This window comes from Moschus berezovskii, chromosome 4 (assembly GCF_049115385.1).
Source record: "Moschus berezovskii isolate FMDL1 chromosome 4, NW_MosBer_1.0, whole genome shotgun sequence".
NCBI lineage: Eukaryota > Metazoa > Chordata > Mammalia > Artiodactyla > Moschidae > Moschus > Moschus berezovskii.
Genome location: NC_142463.1, coordinates 122,641,070 through 122,655,111, shown reverse-complemented (window position 1 = coordinate 122,655,111; position 14,042 = coordinate 122,641,070). Strand labels below are relative to the sequence as shown.

Below are 14,042 nucleotides of genomic sequence, written 5' to 3'. Positions count from 1 at the left end.
GCGACGAGTTGACTCACTGGAAAAGACTCTGATGCTGGGAAAGGTTGGGGGAGGGAGGAGAAGGGGACGACAGAGAATGAGATGGCTGGATGGCATCACTGACTCGATGGACATGAGTTTGAGTGAATTCCGGGAGTTGGTGATGGACAGGGAAGCCTGGCGTTCTGTGATTCATAGGGTCGCAAAGAGTCGGACACGACTGAGTGACTGAACTCAACTCAACTCAATGCACCATGTACAGAATAGAACTCATTAGCTTTTTAACGAAGCCTCTCGCTGTTTCTCTTATTTCAGTGAAGAGCACCATCACCAGCTCAGGTGTCCCAGTAAGAAATCTTAACATCACTGAGGTTCCCCTCTGTCTTTCACCACTTCACGTCCAATCAAGCTCCAGGGCCCAATATTTCTGTGTACTCCGGGAGTTGGTGATGGACAGGGGGGCCTGGCGTGCTGTGATTCATGGGGTCGCGGAGAGTCGGACACGACTGAGTGACTGAACTGAACTGAACTGAATATATCTTTCACTGGTCTGCTTCTCTCAATCTTTTAGGCACAATGTCGTATCCCTCACAGGTCTTGAGCCAATGCTAAGCCTCTTGGTGTCCCTGCCATCAAGTTTGTCCTCCCCTGCAAAACCACTCTCACATTATGACTAGAGTGATCTTTCCAAAATGCTAACATGTTCATTTTTCTCCCCTTGCTTAAAGCTCTTGAAAGTAGTATCTTTCCCAAAAGATAAAGTCTAAACTTTATAACATGATGTCTAATTCACTAAATTGCCTCTTCCCAACCAACACCCTATCTCCCATCCCTTCATCACTCTCACTATTCTGCACACCAAGGCCCAGTTATGCTCAGCACAGGTCCCCAAAAGGCACCATCATGCTGGTAGATTCTGAAACTTTGCAGTTAGTCCTTAACACAAATGTGGAAAAGTGTGGGGGAAGTAAAGATCTAAAAGGGAGACTTGAAAGTTCTGTGAAAGGTTATTAGTCAGCCCTCCTGGAGTACTGACATAAATGGACAAGTCAGAGCTGGCAGGAAAATCTGGATGTTGGGTATGTTCAGCTAATGCTTCGCGACCATGAAAGCCAGCTGATGTCTCTTGAAGGCTGTCTCTACGGTAGCTGCTGTAGGGGGGAGTTTGCAGGCTGGTTGTAGGCCTGGTTGCTGTTAGTTGCAGGAAGGGGCGTCAGGAGGAAAAGCGTGATGTGTGACACAGGCAAGGGCAAGGCAAACTGGCCTCCATCCATCCCTCTGCATCCCTCATCACCACCATCCACATAACCTTTGGAGCAGGGTGACTGCTGCTTTACTGATGGTTTCCACATCTCCTCTACGTTCTCATTTGGTGAACTATAAGCTAGAGCCACACAGAGAAGAGATCTGGGAAAAACCATCCTCACCTAGCCAAATTCACACCGTATTAAACCGCAGATTCCTCAGTGGCTCCTTGTAGGCTGAACGGAGAGACACCCACAGATCACAGACAGAAAGCCCCTTCCTCTGTGACCATGTCTCCTGGTCATTCTCTTTGTCAGTATGAGGCTGCCCTGCATGGTCTGGGTTTGTCCCATTTTATACTGTGCCAGGTTGCATAATGCCAACCTCTCTTGTTAGCTCCCATACCCCATCCCCACTCCTGAGACAGAGTAGCATTTGATCCTTAAACAGAAGTCAGTTTGCCTGCTCAGGAGCCCCTCCTCAGATTTCAGAAGCACTTGTACAAACCCAGTGACCACCCATAGCTCTCTTCCTTATAATTTAAAGCGTATAGATCTCTGCCCTGGTGAACCATGAGCTCCTCCACATGTATGCCTGCTTTGCTCACCCCTAGATCCCTGTTGTGGACCCATCATGACACGGATAGCAGCTGTGGGTGTGGGTGGAGTTCCTAAAAACCTAGGAATTCATCCATCTCTCTGTCCCTCCTTGTGAGTATCTCCCTTTCAGCATCAACTAACGGCCCCAGAGGACACTGAGTAACCAGTGACCCAGGAAATAATTTCACATACCTTTTCCCAGAGGAAGTCTCACTTAGGAAATGGCCTTTTTACCAAGAAAGCTTTTCCTCTTGGGGAGTTTTCTTGTTCATTTTAATGCTGACTGATGGTCAGCTTTTGGCATAGTATTTCCTGAGATCATCATTTTACAAGAGAAAGAACAACATTTCTCAACGGGGAAAGAGTCTGTCAGAGCCTTTAGTTTTAATCAGAAGTGTGCAGGTATAAAACAACTATAAACTGTCCCCTGTCTCATCTTTTCCATGTATGGTGGTTTAGTAGCTAAGATGGATCCAACTCTTGTGACCCCATGGACAACATCTTGTCAGGTACCTCTGTCCATGGATTGCCCAGGCAAGAATACTGGAGTGAGTTGCCATTTTCTTCGGGGGATCTTTCCCACCTAGGGAACGTGAGTCTCCCACTTTGCAGGCAGAAATTTTTTTACCATCTGAGCCACCAGTGGCTAATATTATCTACCCCTAATCAGTGCACTGGGACTCTGAATGCCATTTTATCCTTTTAAGAGGAATTATCCCCACCTGGGTTAGACTTGATGGTTACACACACACACACACCACAAAATCCTGTGATTTCCCCATCATGGCACTTACCTTACTATGTTGCCTTCATTGGCTTAATATTTGTCCTCTCTCACCCCCAGCAATGAGCCCCTAAGCCCTAGAATCCCAGAATCAGCTCATACTTAATGTTTAAAAGCAGGCTGCTGTGATAAAATGCATCAGTTTTGAAATCAGACTCAGCTGAGCTGACAGAGCTGAGCTCAAACTCCATATCTGTCACTTTGGATGCTATGAGTCTGGGTCAATCCTTTCAACACACATCTGTAAGATAGGCTTACAGATTTCTCATCTATAAGAAGGAAGACATCCCAGAAAGAGGACAAGAAACTGCATGTGATAAGTTTCTGGCTTAGACTGTATCCTATTATGATAACTACGATTACTTCATTAATAAATAAAATAAAAGAAAATAATTCAAAAGAAAAGTTAAACGCGAAGGTTATCATTACAACATTTTAGTAGAAAGAGAAAAAAAATTAAAACATAACTCAGAAAATAAAACAATGTTTTTTTTTTTTTAGAGGCAGCAAATTTTTTATATTTTTTATTATTTATTTTTTTAATTGGAGGCTAATTACTTTACAATAATATATTGGTTGGTTTTGCCATACATTGACAAATCTGCCCCAGGTGTACATGTGTTCCCCTTCTTGAACCCCCCTCCCACCTCGCTCCTCCCCATATCCTCCCTCCAGGTCATCCCCGTGCACCAGCCCCGAGCATCCTGTATCATGCGTCGAACCTGGGTGATTCATTTCACATATGATAATATACATGCTTCAATGCCATTCTCCCAAATCATCCCACCTTCACCCTCTCCCACGGAGTCCCAAAGACTGTTCTATACACCTATGTCTCTTTTGCAGTCTCATATACAGGGTTAAGGTTACTATCTTTCTAAATTCCATATATATGTGTTAGTATACTGTATTGATGTTTTTCTTTCTGGCTTACTTCACTCTGTATAATAGGCTCCAGTTTCATCCACCTCATTAGAATTGAGTCAAATGCCTTCTTTGTGATGGCTGAAAAATACTCCATTGTGCGTATATACCAAAGCTTTCTTATCCATTCGTCTGCAGATGGACATCTAGGTTGCTTTCGTGTCCTCGCTATTATAAACAGTGCTGCAATGAACATTGGAGTACATGTGTTTCTTTCAACTCTGGTTCCTTGGTGTGTACACTCAGGAGTGCGATTGCTGGATCATATGGCAGTTCTATTTCCAGTTTTTTGAGGAATCTCCACACTGTTCTACACAGTGGTTGTACTAGTTTGAATTCCCACCAACAGTGTAAGAGGGTTCCCTTTTCTCCACACCCTCTCCAGCATTTATTGCATGTAGACTTTTGGATAGCAGCCATTCTGATTGGTGTGAAATGGTATCTCATTGTGGTTTTGATTTGCATTTCTCTGATTATGAGGGATGTTGAGCATTTTTTCATGTGTTTGTTAGCCATCTTTATGTCTTCTTTGGAGAAATGTCTGTTTAGTTCTTTGGCCCATTTTTTGATTGGGTCGTTTATTTTTCTGGAATTGAGCTGCAGGAGCTGCTTGTATATTTTGGAGATTAATTCTTTGTCAGTTGTTTCATTTGCTATTGTTTTCTCCCATTCTGAAGGCTGTCTTTTCACCTTGCTTAGAGTTTCCTTTGCTGTGCAGAAGCTTTTGATTTTAAATAGGTCCCATTTGTTTATTTTTTATTTTTTTACAGTTAAAAGTATTTTTATTAAAAAAGCACAAATGCAAAGAAATGAACAGAGGAAAAATAATGCGTCGAACCTGGACTGGTCACTTATGATAATATACATGCTACAATTCCATTCTCCCCAATCATTCCACCTTCACCCTCTCCCACAGAGTCCCAAAGACTGTTCTAAATGCCTATGTCTCTTTTGCAGTCTCTTATACAGGGTTCAGGTTACCATTTTTCTAAATTCCATATATATGCGTTAATATACAGTATTGATGTTCTTCTTTCTGGCTTACTTCACTCTGTAAAATTGACTCCAATTTCATCCACCTCATTAAAACTGTTTCAAATGCATTCTTTTTGATGGCTGAGAAATACTCCATTGTGTATATGTACCAAAGCTTTCTTATCCATTCATCTGCAGATGGACATTGCTTTTATTTCCAATATTCTGAGAGGTGGGTCTTAGAAGATCCTGCTATGATTTACGTCAGAGAGTGTTTTGCCTATATTCTCCTCTAGGAGTTTTATAGTTTCTGGTCTTACATTTAGCTCTCTAATCCATTTTGAGTTTATTTTGGTGTATGGTGTTAGGAAGTGTTCTAGATTCATTCTTTTACAAGAGGCTGACCAGTTTTCCCAGCACCACTTGTTAAAGAGACTGTCTTTTCTCCATTTTATATTCTTGCCTCCTTTGTCAAAGATAAGTTGTCCATAGGTGCGTGGATTTATCTCTGGGCTTTCTATTTTGTTCCATTGATCTATATTTCTGTCTTTGTGCCAGTACCATGTTGTCTTCATGACTGTGGCTTTGTAGTAGAGCCTGAAGTCCAGCAGGTTGATTCCCCCAGTTCCATTCTTCTTCCTCAAGATTGCTTTGAGTATTCGAGGTTTTTTGTATTTCCATACAAATTATGAGATTATTTGTTCTAGTTCTGTGAAAAATATCGTTGGTAGCTTGATAGGGATTGCATTGAATGCATAAATTACTTTGGGTATTATACTCACTTTTACAATATTTATTCTTCCAATCCATGAACATGGTATATTTCCCCATCTATCAGTGTCCTCTTTGATTACTTTCACTAGTGTTTCATAGTTTTCTATGTACAAGTCTTTTGTTTCCTTATGTAGATATATTCCTAAGTATTTAATTCTTTTCGTTGCAACAGTGAATGGAAGAGTTTCCTTAATTCTCTTTCTATTTTCTCATTATTAGTGTATAGGCATGCAAGGGATTTCTGTGTGTTGATTTTATATCCTGCAACTTTACTGTATTCATTGATTAGCTCTAGTAGTTTTCTGGTAGAGTCTTTAGGGTTTTCTGTGTAGAGGATCATGTCATCAGCGAACAGTGAAATTTTGCTTCTTCTTTTCCAATTTGTATTCCTTTTATGTCTTTTTCTGCTCTGATTGCTGTAGCCAAAACTTCCAGAACTATGTTGAGTAGTAGTGGTGAGAGTGGGCACCCTTGTCTTGTTCCTAACTTTAGGGGAAATGCTTTCAGTTTTTCACCATTAAGGATAATGTTTGCTGTGGGTTTGTCATATATAGCTTTTATTATGTTGAGGTATGTCCCTTCTCTTCCCACTTTCTGGAGGGTTTTTATCATAAATGGATGTTGAATTTTGTCGAAGGTTTTCTCTGCATCTATTGAGATAATCATATGATTTTTATTTTTCAGTTTGTTAATGTGGTGTATTACATTGATTGATTTGTGGATATTGAAGAATCCTTGCATTCCTGGGATAAAGCCCACTTGGTCATGATGTATGATCTTCTTAATGTGTTATTGGATTCTGATTGCTAGAATTTCGTTAAGGATTTTTGCATCTGTGTTCATCAGTGATATTGGCCTGTAGTTTTCTTTTTTTGTGGGATCTTTACCAGGTTTTGGGATTAGGGTGATGGTGGCCTCATAGAATGAGTTTGGAAGTTTCCCTTCCTCAGCAATTTCCTGGAAGAATTTGAGTAGAATAGGTGTTAGCTCTTCCCTAAATTTTTGGTAGAATTCAGCTTAGAAGCTGTCTGGACCTGGGCTTTTGTTTGCTGGAAGATTTCTGATTACAGCCTCTAGTTCCATGCTTGTGATGGGTCTGTTCAGATTTTCTATTTCTTCCTGGTTCAGTTTTGGAAAGTTGTACTTTTCTAGGAATTTGTCCATTTCTTCCAAGTTATTCATTTTATTGCCATATAATTGTTGATAGTATTCTCTAATAATCCTTTGTATTTTTGTGTTGTCGGTTGTGATCTCTCCATTTTCATTTTTAATTTTATTGATTTGGTTCTTCTCCCTTTGTTTCTTGATGAATCTGGCTAGTGGATTGTCAATTTTATTTACCTTCTCAAAGAACCAGCTTTTGGCTTTGTTGATTTTTGCTATGGTCTCTTTTTTTTCTTTTGCATTTATTTCTGCCTTAATTTTTATGATTTCTTTCCTTCTACTAACCCTTGTGTTCTTCATCTCTTCCTTTTCTAGTTTCTTTAGATGTTCAGTTCAGTTCAATCGCTCAGTCCTGTCCGACTCTCCGCGACCCCATGAATCACAGCACGCCAGGCCTCCCTGTCCATCACCAACCCCCGGAGTACACTCAAATTCATGTCCACAGAGTCGGTGATGCCATCCAGCCATCTCATTCTCCGTCGTCCCCTTCTCCTCCCGCCCCCAACCTTTCCCAGCATCAGAGTCTTTTCCAGTGAGTCAACTCGTCGCATGAGGTGGCCAAAGTATTGCAGTTTCAGCTTTAGCATCAGTCCCTCCAATGAACATCCAGGGTTGATCTCCTTTAGAATGGACTGGTTGGATCTCCTTGCAGTATAAGGGACTCTCAAGAGTCTTCTCCAACACCACAGTTCAAAAGCATCGATTCTTTGGCGATCAGCCTTCTTCACAGTCCAACTCTCACATCCATACATGACCACGGGAAAAACCATTGCCTTGACTAGACGGACCTTGGTTGGCAAAGTAATGTCTCTGCTTTTTAATATACTATCAAGGTTGGTCATAACTTTCCTTCCAAGGAGCAAGCGTCTTTTAATTTCATGGCTGCAATCAGCATCTGCAGTGATTTTGGAGCCCAAAAAAATAAAGTCTGACACTGTTTCCACTGTTTTTCCATCTATTTCCCATGGTTAGGTTATTTAGTTGACTTTTTCTTATTTCTTGAGGTGTGCCTGTATTGCTATGAACTTCCCCCTTAACACTGCTTTTACAATGTCCCAGAGGTTTTAGGTTGTTGTGTTTTCATTTTCATTCATTTCTATGCATATTTTGATTTCTCTTTTGATTTATTCTATGATTTGTTCATTATTCAGCATTGTGTTGTTCAGCCTCCATATGTTGGCATTTTTAATAGTTTTTCTCCCGTAATTGAGATCTAATCTTACTGCATCGTGGTCAGAAAAGATGCTTGGAATGATTTCAAATTTTTTGAATTTACCAAGGCTAGATTTATGCCAAGGATGTGATCTATCCTGGAAAAGGTTCCGTGTGTGCTTGAGAAAAAGGTGAAATTCATTGTTTGGGGGTGAAATGTCCTATAGAGACCTATTACGTCTAACTGGTCTATTGTATCATTTAAAGTTTGTGTTTCCTTGTTAATTTTCTGTTTAGTTGATCTATCCATAGGTGTGAGTGTGGTATTAAAGTCTCCCACTATTATTGCGTTGTTGTTAATTTCCCCTTTCATACATGTTAGTAATTGTCTTACATATTGCGGTGCTCCTATGTTGGGTGCATAAATATTTATAATTGTTATATCTTCTTCTTGGATTGATCCTTTGATCAGTATGTAGTTTCCTTCTTTGTCTCTTTTCACAGCCTTTGTTTTAAAATCTATTTTATCTGATATGAGTATTGCTACTCCTGCTTTCTTTTGGTCTCTATTTGCATGGAATATCTTTTTCCAGCCCTTCACTTTCAGTCTGTATGTGTCCCTCGTTTTGAGGTGGGTCTCTTGTAGACAACATATATGGGGTTCTTATTTTTGTATCCATTCAGCCAGGCTTTGTCTTTTGGTTGGGGCATTCAACCCATTTATGTTTAAGGTAATTATTGATAAGTATGATCCCGTTGCCATCTTCTTTATTGTTTTGGGGTCCAGTTTATATACCCTTTTTTTGTTTCCTGTCTAGAGAAAATCCTTTAGCATTTGTTGGAGAGCTGGTTTGGTGATGCTGAATTTTCTCAGCTTTTGCTTGTCTGTAAAGCTTTTGATTTCTCCTTCATATTTGAATGAGATCCTTGCAAAAGAATGCTCAAACTACCGGACAATTGCCCTCATCTCACACGCTAGCAAAGTCATGCTCAAAATTCTCCAAGCCAGGCTTCAGCAATATGTAAACCGTGAACTCCCAGATGTTCAAGCAGGTTTTAGAAAAGGCAGAGGCACCAGAGATCAAATTGCCAACATCCGCTGGATCATGGAGAAAGCAAGAGAGTTTCAGAAAAACATCTATTTCTGCTTCATTGACTATGCCAAAGCCTTTGACTGTGTGGATCACAATAAACTGTGGAACATTCTGAAAGAGATGGGAATCCCAGACCACCTGACCTGCCTCTTGAGAAACCTGTATGCAGGTCAGGAAGCAACAGTTAGAACTGGACATGGAACAACAGACTGGTTCCAAATAGGAAAAGGTGTACGTCAAGGTTGTATATTGTCACCTTGCTTATTTAACTTATATGCAGAGTACATCATGAGGAATGCTGGGCTGGAAGAAGCACAAGCTGGAGTCAAGATTGCTGGGAGAAATATCAATAACCTCAGATATGCAGATGACACTACCCTTATGGCAGAAAGTGAAGAGGAACTCAAAAGCCTCTTGATGAAAGTGAAAGAGAAGAGTGAAAAGGTTGGTTTGAAGCTCAACATTCAGAAAACAAAGATCATGGCATCTGGTCCCATCACTTCATGGGAAATAGATGGAAAAACAGTGGAAACAGTGTCAGACTTTGTTTTTTTGGGCTCCAAAATCACTGCAGATGCTGATTGCAGCCATGAAATTAAAAGACGCTTGCTCCTTGGAAGGAAAGTTATGACCAACCTTGATAGTATATTAAAAAGCAGAGACATTACTTTGCCAACCAAGGTCCGTCTAGTCAAGGCAATGGTTTTTCCCGTGGTCATGTATGGTTGTGAGAGTTGGACTGTGAAGAAGGCTGATCGCCGAAGAATCGATGCTTTTGAACTGTGGTGTTGGAGAAGACTCTTGAGAGTCCCTTATACTGCAAGGAGATCCAACCAGTCCATTCTAAAGGAGATCAATCCTGGATGTTCATTGGAGGGACTGATGCTAAAGCTGAAACTGCAATACTTTGGCCACCTCATGCGACGAGTTGACTCACTGGAAAAGACTCTGATGCTGGGAAAGGTTGGGGGCGGGAGGAGAAGGGGACGACGGAGAATGAGATGGCTGGATGGCATCACCGACTCTGTGGACATGAGTTTGAGTGTACTCCGGGAGTTGGTGATGGACAGGGAGGCCTGGCGTGCTGTGATTCATGGGGTCGCGGAGAGTCGGACACGACTGAGCGACTGAACTGAACTGAACTGAACTGCTGGGTATAGTAATCTGGGCTGTAGGTTACTTTATTTTTTTTTTTATTTTCCCAAAAAGTATTTTATTGATGGCATTTCTATTTCCTTTAAAAAAACCAACTGAAACTACATGAAGTAAACGATCTCAAATTTTATTGTCTTCATAATAAAACAAAATATTAAGCTCAAAACTGTATCACTTGTCCTTTTCTTATCGCCTCCCAGCTCAAAATGCTTGCATCTCTTAATAGCCAGCATTCTGTTTGATCTACAGTTGGGCTCAACACATTCATCCTCAGTACAATCTTCTTTGTAGTTTTAGCTTTTTTCTGGAAAATCGACTTAGTCTGCCCACCACAGCCACTTTGTTACCTGTCATAACGCCGCTTTCCCTGGGCATACAGAGAATCCTTTCCCTTCTTGTACTGTGTCACTTTGTGGGGCTGGTGCTTCCCACACTTCTTACAGAAAGTCCGGCGGGTTTTTGGAACGTTCACCATGTTTGCCAGAGCGATACCAACCTAGAAAGAAGTTGTAGGTTACTTTCTTTCATTACTTTATGTATGTCTTGCCATTCCCTCCTGGCCTGAAGAGTTTCTGTTGAAAGATCAGTTGTTATCCTTATGGGAATCCCCTTTTGTGTTATTTGTTGCCTTTCCCTTGCTGCTTTTAATATTTGTTCTTTGTGTTTGGTCTTTGTTAATTTGATTAATATGTGTCTTAGAATATTTTGCCTTGGGTTTATCCTGTTAGGGACTCTCTGGGTTTCTTGGACTTGGGTGATTATTTCTTTCCCCATTTTAGGGAAATTTTCAACTATTATCTCCTCAAGTATTCTCTCATGGTTTTTCTTTTTGTTTTCTTCTTCTGAGACTCCTATGATTCGAATGTTGGGGTGTTTAACATTGTCCCAGAGGTCTCTAATATTGTCCTCATTTCTTTTGTTTTTCTTTTTCCGTTTCTGTTTCATTTAATTTTACAATTCTATCTTCTAGCTCACTTATCCTGTCTTCTGCCTCTGTTATTCTACTGTTTGTTCCCTCGAGAGTGTTTCTGATCTCATCTATTGCATTATTCATTGTATATTGACTCCTTTTTATTTTCTCTAATTCCTTATTAAACATTTCTTCCATCTTCTCTATCTTTTACTCCACTTTATTTATCTGTAACTCCATTTTGTTTTCCAGATTTTGAATCATTTTCACAATTAAACTTCCAAATTCTTTATCAGGAAGGTTCCCTATATCTTCCTCTTTTGTTTGTGTTGGTAGGCATTTATCCTGTTCCTTTACTTGCTGTGTATTTCTCTGCCTCTTCATCTTGTTTATATTGCTGTGCTTGGGTGGCCTTTCTGTCTTCTGGAAGTTTGTGGAGTTCTCTTTATTATGTAGTTACCTCGTTGTCTGTGCGGTTGGACAGGTGACTTGTCAAGGTTCCCTGGTTAGGGAAGCTTGTGTCGGTGTTCTGGTGGGTGGAGCTGGATTTATTCTCTCTGGAGTGCAATGAAGTGTCCAGTAATGAGTTTGAGATGTCAGTGGGTTTGGAGTGGCTTTGGGCAGCCTGTATATTGAAGCTCAGGGCTATTCTCCTGTGTTGCTGGAGAATTTGTGTGGTATGTTTTTCACTGAAACTTGTTGACTCTTGGGTGGTGCCTGGTTTCAGTGTATTTATGGAGGCATTTGATGAGCACCTATCAATTAATCAATAACCTCAGATAGGCAGATGACACCACCCTTATGGCAGAAAGTGAAGAGGAACTCAAAAGCCTCTTGATGAAAGTGAAAGAGGAAGCTTGAAGCTCAACATTCAGAAGACAAAAATCATGGCATCTGGTCCCATCACTTCATGGGAAATAGATGGGGAAACAGTGGAAGCAGTGTCAGACTTTATTTTGGGGGGCTCCAAAATCACTGCGGATGCTGATTGTAGCCATGAAATTAAAAGACGCTTACTCCTTGGAAGGAAAGTTATGACCAACCTAGATAGAGACAGTATTAAAAAGCAGAGACTTTATTTTGCCTACCAGGGTCCATCTAGTCAAGGCTATGGTTTTTCCCGTGGTCGTGTATGGATGTGAGAGTTGGACTGTGAAGAAAGCTGATCGCTGAAGAATTGGTGCTTTTGAACTGTGGTGCTGGAGAAGACTCTTGAGAGTCCCTTGGACTTCAAGGAGTTCCAACCAGTCCATTCTAGAGGAGATCAATCCTGGGTGTTCATTGGAAGGACTGATGCTAAAACTTAAGCTCCAATACTTTGGCCACCTCATGTGACGAGTTGACTCTGTGGAAAAGACTCTGATGCTGGGAGGGATTGGAGGTGGGAGGAGACAGGGACGACAGAGAATGAGATGGCTGGATGGCATCACCGACTCGATGGACATGAGTTTGAGTGAACTCCGGGAGTTGGTGTTGGACAGGGAGGCCTGGTGTGCTGTGTTTCATGGGGTCGCAAGGAGTCGGATATGACTGAGTGACTGAACTGAACTGAACCATCAATTAATGTTCCCTGGAACAGGAGATCTCTGCTGTTCTCAGGATTTGGACTTAAGCCTCTGCTTCTGATTTTCAGTCTTATTCTTGCAGTAGGCTCAAGACTTCTCCATCTGTTACTTCCAAGGCAGTTCCTTCTGTTAAAGCTCTTCTGTTTGCTGGTCTCTTCAGTGTCTAATTCCCGTCCTGACACCAGGGGGCGGTGGTGGACACTTTATTTTTCAGCTCACCTGTTCAGTCCTGCTGTGGGGAGGGAGGAACGCTGCTAACAAATATCCCTGGCATCTGTGGGGAATGCTAGCAGTGTCTCAGCTGCACTTGGATTGCTCCCACTCGAAGCATGTGTGCTTTCCCTGTTTATGCTGTTCAGGCTCTAGGTTGCTCTTCTGGGAGCTGTCTGCGGCCGGCGCTGGGTTGCATGAACTTCCCAGGTCTGAGTGGATCAGGTTCAGGTCCCTGGGTACTCCACAAAGGCACAGACTTGGTTGGGCCTGCGTTTTGTACCTTCCCCAGTCTGAACAGCTCAGGTGACCAGGCGTTTGGCGAGCGAGGTCGCTGCGACTTATCACCTCCCTGGTCCCTGCTGCTAGGTTTTCTGGGTGTACAATTGGTGCACCTTCTCTGGTGGATATCGACTGGCCCGAACCCAAGAAGTCTTGGTTAGCAATGAAGCCTGCCTGCAGCTTGGTATGGGAAGCCTCTCTGGGGGCGGTTGCCCCTTCTGGCGCTGGCCGCCCTCCCCTGCCTGTCGGGGTGGGGAATGGGGGATGGGCTGCCCGCAGCCGGCTCGCTCTGCTCAGTCCTTTGTTTTGTGAGCGGGGCTGGCAGAGTCTTAGGTTTGGTCTTTTGGCCTTTTCACAGGCTTTTCACCTTTTAGCTGCACAGTCTGTTTAGCTATCTTCCGTTAGCGCCCTCAGATTGCCCTCGGGGTGTTCAGGCCCAGTCCTTTCTCTAAGCGCTGCCACCGCGACTCCCTGCCCTGCCCCTGTTTGCTAGTGGGGGGTGCAGTCATCTGCACCGCTTCTCCGCTGAGAGTTTCCTCTGGGCACTTAGTCTGTGGGTTTTAATTATTTCTTTTTTCTCCCAGTTATGTGTCACTCTTAGGTTACAAGGCTCACCACAGACTCTCCCGTGAGTGTTTCCAGGTGTTTGAAAACTTCTCTCTCTCCCTCTCTTTTTTTTTAGGCCTCCCTTCCTGGGACGGAGCTCTGTCCCTCCCTCTTTTGTCTCTCTTTTTATCTTTTGTACTATTTCCTACCTCCTTTCGAAGACTATGGGCTGCTTTTCTGGGTGCCTGATGTCCTCTGCTGGTATTCAGAAGTTGTTTTGTGGGATCTACTCAGCGTTCAAATGTTCTTTTGCTGATTTTGTGGGAGAGAAAGTGGTTGCCCAGTCCTATTCCTCCGCCGTCTTCTACTCCTCCCCTCAAAAAAATGGTTTATTATAAATCTGACTCTCCTGACACAGAGGTTCTACCTCTAGGAATATAATCTACAAAAATATTTTCACAGGGGTAAGTGGACAATAACATTCATTAAAGAATTTGTTGCAATAGAAAAATGTGAAGATGACACTCTAAAATTCCATACAGCCATATCTAAAAATGAATATTTCATGGTGCTTGTCCAGTGAGAAAGAAACAAAAAATTGTGGGACACTATATATGATATAAGCCCAGCTTTGAAAAGAAAGAAAAAAATCTTATATAAATATACAGAAAAATTTGGAAGGTT

General features: G+C 42.0%; 1 pseudogene; it reads right to left on the bottom strand.

Moving 5' to 3' along the window:
- Positions 1-1,118: 1,118 nt before the first annotated feature.
- On the bottom strand, positions 1,119-10,345 carry LOC148778250 (large ribosomal subunit protein eL42-like; annotated as a pseudogene).
- Positions 10,346-14,042: the final 3,697 nt, after the last annotated feature.